At 48.1% G+C, this 5,958-nt stretch overlaps 1 pseudogene; it reads left to right on the forward strand.

Annotated features, from left to right (window-relative positions):
- The first annotated feature begins 2,336 nt into the window (after positions 1–2,336).
- Positions 2,337–5,958, forward strand: part of LOC101777498 — a 10,562-nt pseudogene continuing 6,940 nt past the window's right edge.

Genomic DNA, 5,958 nt, shown 5'->3' on the forward strand with positions numbered 1-5,958 from the left:
GTACCCCAGGTTCCGGCTGGCCAGTTCATATAGTTCTCGAGTCCGTTTGATTGGATTCGGGGGCTCGTTACCTTTCTTCAGGGAAAAACCATGAACTTTGATGCCAGTCCGGACTCGAACGTGAGGTCAGGACGCCCTTGGCTTTCGCTCGCCTGGGTGATGGCCACTAGCGGATCCGTCCCTTCTCACCCCTTGCTCGAGGGCGTCCTGGGTCAATGGATGGGCTATTTTGCGGGCCAGCCTTCGAACCCCTTGACCGTAATGGGCCGTAGGAGCGTGGCTTAACTGCAAAATAATCCTACTACTAATCTTATCCATTAGATTAGCATCTTCTGGTCTTGATTCATAGTTTCCAAGATTGCACGATGGTTTACACCACGTTCCATGATACAAACCAAAGCGAAAAGATAGATCGCTACGCCGTGATTATTTGGTTTTTGCTCTTGAAATAAAATCTGATTAGAAGTGTTTGAGTCTCTTACCAATATAATGTCACGGACAAACAACTTTTGACCATTTGGTTTCAAACTAACAAGTTACCAAAAACTATAAGAAATACATTATTACACAGTACTTCTTAATTTAATGCTTCTATTTTTCAAGTGACCAAATAATTACCAATCTCTGTTTCAGTTTACTTGTCAACGTGTTTTATTGTAGCATTTTACCCTCTGCATGTTTTTTAAAAAAAGGTACAAGTACTTAAAGTTAGAAAATATTTATAAAGCATATTTGATAATAAATCTAATAATGTGAAAATTTCAAGTATTTGTATAAGTTCGAGGTGGTCAAAATCGTTTTAATAAGCATAGGTTAGTATCTTGGTATGCATTTTAATTCTAAAATCTTACTGACGAATCATAACTGACGAATCATCATTAGACCGATTTATAGGTTTCAGATCAGCAAAAAAAAACAAGGAAAATAGTTGGTCTCTCTCTCTCTCTCTCAATTCCTTTTCCCAAGCAAATGATTGTCATCACTCAACTTTCTGTCCTACTATCCTTTCCAAAGACAGACTGTTGTTGGCATGAAATTTTCTTTCTCAATCTTCTTTCCTAAGACAAATCATCGTGTCACTCAAAACGGTCAAAGGTACCTGCTAAAAAGTAACGCTAAGAGGCTACGATTTCTGCTATATTTGTCAGTAATTCTAGCTTATATATGGTTCTTGCTAATAGTTCATTGTATTGGGTCAAAAGTTACCTACTAAAAGAATTAAAGAGACTATCAATTTGCTATACTTGGTAGTAGTTTTAGTTTATGTGTGGTTCTTGGATTCCCCGATAAACCATTTGGTTTGTCAAGACGGAGGAATCGGCCGCCACCATTTTCGCCCTCGCATAGATGTAGAAAATACTAAACACGATACATCCATAATGAGTGCGGCACTCTGAGTCGACAAATAAAAACTTGGTCGGCCAAGCATGGATGTTAAAACCAAACATACCCATTGTATTTGAACCACTAAAAAGTATAAGATGCGATGTGAGTTCTTTAGCATTGGTAAGCCTAAATAATATTTTTGATGTTATTGAAAGTTTTTTTGAAAAAACATTTTTGAAAGTTTTTTAATATACAACCTTTATTCTATCGGTAAAATGACATATCTTTATCTTTGGCTAGACATAACTTGACAACAAACATAATACTGTAAAAGGGCAAAATAACTGCCCACCTCGTACTCTTTAGCAGGACCTAACTCCTTGGTTCGGCTTACGGCACCTCTTCAGTTCTTCTTCAGATTGGTTTTTGCTTCACGCTTCTGCTAAATCCAAACAGTTTCTGGATTCGTTGGGAGTATGTGATCGAGGGCCTGTTTGTTTCACTTGCTTATGCATAAGCAACTTAAAATAAGTAAATAAGTTGCTTATGAAACCAATCACTTTTGCTTATGGAGTTGCTTATGCATAAGCAAATAAGCAACTCTTGGGTTGTTTATGGTTGCTTATGGGGACTAAAAGGTGCACTTTACACCTCCTGCCCTCATTCAATGCACCCTACCCCCCTCTCTCTCCTCTCCCGTCACCACTCAGGCATGGCGCCGCTCCCGCCCGCCGCCACTCCTGGCCGCCGCCTGCCACCCCGCGCTCCGCTGGGCGCTCCCCGGCGCCACAGACCCCTGGGTCACCGTGCACGGGGACCTGGAACGCTGGGATCAGGCGTGTGCAGGAAGAAGAAGGGTGGGGAGACAAATTGGAAGGGTAGCAATACAAGGGACAAATATGACAATATCCATCTCATTCGATGCTCGTATGCAAGGGTATCCAAACAGCTATACGGGTACACAAGCCCGACCCACGGACCACAACCCCACCAGTTCCCCCCGATCCATTCCCCTTCCCAGTCAAATCGCCTGGCCTCCCCTGTGCCGCGCGGCTGTGCCCCCAGCGGCGAGCCATGGATCCTTCCCCCGCCCGCCGGCGGGAGGCGGAGCGGTCTATGAGCATCGCCGAGAAGCTCCTGATGGCGCGCGACCTCGAGGGCTGCAAGCAGTTCGTCGCCGAGGCCCTCTCCGCCGACCCTCGCGCCCCTGGCGGGGACGACCTCTACGCCGCCGCCGACGCCCTCCTCGCCGCCCAGCGCCGGCGCCTCCCGTCCGGGGCCCCCGATCCCTACGCCGTCCTTGGGCTCGACTCCGCCGTCCCAGCCAACCGCGACCCCGACGTGGTACACTCCCACTATCGCCGCCTCTCCCTCCTGCTCAACCGCTCCCACCCCGACCGCCCCTGCTCTCACGCCTTCGCCGATGCCGCCCGCCTCGTCGCCGACGCGTGGGCCTTCCTTTCGGATCCCCTTCGCAAAGCCTCCCTCGACTCCGACCTCGACGCTGCCGCCGCTGCAGCTAACGCGGCTGCAACCGCCAAAGCCGCCGCCGCCGCCGCATCAGCAGCAGCTCGTGTACCCGCCGCTCCCTCTCCAGAGAAGCAGCATCAGCCGCAGCTGCCGCCGCCGCCTCCTCAGCCAGCCTCGCCACCGCCGGCTCCCCAGCCACGGCAGACCGTGTCGGCCACGCCGCCGTCAAAGCGCGGCCGGCCGCCCCGCGCTGCCGAGACGCCGCCGGCGGTGGAACGGAACCAGGAAGGGGTGGCTCCGCAGGCGCCACCGTTCTGGACAGCTTGCCCCTCCTGCTGCCACCTGCATCAGTACGACCGCTCGTACGAGGGGCAAACGCTGCTCTGCCCCAGCTGCCACCAGCCGTTCGCCGGCACGGCAATGTCCACGCCACCGCCCATTGTGCCAGGCACCGACATGTACTACTGCTCATGGGGGTTCTTTCCGATGGGGTTCCCTGGTGGCCCTGCGTTCGCCGGACCAGTCAGTTCCCCAGGGCAGCAGCCCCCTTCTGCTCTAGGATTTTATCCAATGGGACCATACTTGCCATTGCCAGGACAAGGTGGCATTGTGGAAGGCAATACGGCAGTTGGTGCCGGCAGTGGCATTCCCGTCACCCCCACTGTGACAGCACCAGTGCCGGTCACCCCCACAGTGGCAGCTCCAGCGCCGGCAGCGGCAATGCCAGTGAATTCCTCACATCAAAAGGTTGAGGCAAGGAAGCGAGGGCGGCCCAAAGGCAGCAAGAACAAGAAAGTGGTGATTGAGATCAGTTAGGGCTTTGGTAGTTGGTGCCGGTGGTGGCAATTCCCGTCACTCCCACAGTTACAGCACCAGCGCTGCAGCGACAATTCCAGGGAAGTCCTCACATGTAAAGGTTGTGGCAAGGAAGTGAGAAAGGCCCAAAGAAGGCAAGAACAGGAAAGTGGGTGTTGAGATCAGGTGAAGATGGAATGAGGAATTGTGTACGTTGGTTGCGCCATTCAGCATCTGTGTCTGTTGTAAACTAAACAATCTGTATGCTTAGAAGTTTAGGGTAGTTCTCTTGGTTGCAGATGGCATGGGTGGAGTAAGATGGTCGAGCATCAGAGCTTTCTCCATGATAAGGTGGTGAATCAAAGCTGATTCATGACAATTTTGTTGACTAGGTTGTAGGTTGTCCTCCTTACTTTCATTGCAGAGTTTAGCATAGTGGGTTAGATGGATGGACAAGTTATGGAGCAGTATAGGGAGAAGAAGAAGGACCTACACATGGTTTTTATTGACTTGGAGAAGGCGTATGACAAAATACCAAAGAATGTGATATGGTGGGCTTTGGACAAACATAAAATCCCAATGAAGTACGTTGGACTTATTAAGGACATGTACAACAATGTTGTAACTAGAGTTCGAACAAGTGATGGAGACACAAATGACTTTCCGATTAGAATAGGACTGCATCAAGGATCTGCTTTGAGCCCTTATCTATTTGCCTTGGTGATGGATGAGGTAACAAGGGACATTCAATGGGATATCCCTTGGTGTATGCTCTTCGCGGATGATGTAGTGCTAGTTGATGAAAGTTGAGCAGGAGTAAATAGGAAACTGGAGTTGTGGTGGGAGACCCTAGAGTTAAAAGGTTTTAGACTCAACAGAACTAAAACTGAATATATGAGATGTGACTGTGGCACTACTACACATGAGGAGGGAGATGTCGGTTTGGAAAGCCAAGTAGTGCTCAGGAAGGATACATTTCGATATTTGGGATCAATGCTACAACGAGATGGGAATATTGAGAGGATGTCAGTCATAGAATCAAAACAGGGTGGATGAAATGGTGCCAAGCATTAGGAATTTTATATGACAAGAGGGTACCATTAAAGCTAGAAGGCAAGTTTTATAGGACGGCGATTAGACCTACAATGTTGTATGGTGCAGAATGTTGGCCAAAAAAGATGACATATCCAACAGATAAGTGTTGTGGAAATGCGTGTGTTGCGTTGGATTTGTGGTCATATGAGAAGGGATCGAGTCCGTAATAAGGATATACGTGATAGGTTAGGGGTAGCACCAATTGAAGAAAAGCTTATCCAACACCAATTGAGATGGTTTGGACATGTCCAACGAAGGCCTCTGGAGACACCGGTGCGTAATGTGAAGAGAGACAGAGGAAGACCAAAATTGACATGGGAAGAGGCAATAAAAGAAGATTTGAATAAAAGGAGATTTGAAGAGATGGAATATACCCAATGGTTAACTCTGGATAGGAGTGCTAGGAAAATAGCTAATTTATGTGCTCGAACCCTAATTTGTGGTTCTTGTTGGGTTTCAACTCTAGCCTATCCCATTTTGCTTGGAACTGAAAGGCTATGTTGTTGTTGTTGGGTTAGATGGATAGATGTTTCAGGTTGTAGAGTGGCAGCTGCTCAAGTGCCAGATATGCTCTCTGCCTGTAAGATTATGAGATGGATAGCAAGCTCAGCGAGTGTGCATGTGGATTACTTAGAAATGGTACGAATCTGATGAAATTGTGCACATGCAATTGTTTGATGTGCGTCTGAACTCTGAACTCGTGTGTTCTCTATTGGCTGGTCTGAAGGATTTGTCCATGATACTGGTAGTTCTGCATGTGCCATGATGGAGGAATTGCCAGAAGTACTCGCTCCTGTTGTAGTGTTAGTGCAGGTACACTCGGTAAGCATGATGGTTGCTGTTTTTGCTGTAAAATTTGTGCAGTTGAGTACTTGAGTTTAAGGACTCCGATTCCTACTACACCGTGAAATCCTCACCGACTTAACAGTGGAATAGTAATCGGAGTCACATGCGGATAGTGTGTTGATATGCAAATGATATTGATCTCTTTTCCAATACCAGACGGCTGGTTCCTTCAACCAAAAGATCCGTCAGTTCATTCAAAAGATGTAGGCCTCTACCTGAGTGACCTGCTGACCATTTTTAACAGGTTCAGTTTTCTCACAGCTGCTCCAAATCGGTGCAGTGATAGCCACAGCAAAATAGTTGCACACTGCGAAAGCCTAGATGACAGAAGAGATGAGGAGCCCATGACCAGGAGCATCTGGTTTAGATTGTCTATAGTGGAAGATGGTGGCTGGTGGCGAGGAATTTGTGCGGCGGCTGAGCTGA

The sequence above is a fragment of the Setaria italica genome, chromosome VI (genome assembly GCF_000263155.2).
Source record: "Setaria italica strain Yugu1 chromosome VI, Setaria_italica_v2.0, whole genome shotgun sequence".
Taxonomy (NCBI): domain Eukaryota; kingdom Viridiplantae; phylum Streptophyta; class Magnoliopsida; order Poales; family Poaceae; genus Setaria; species Setaria italica.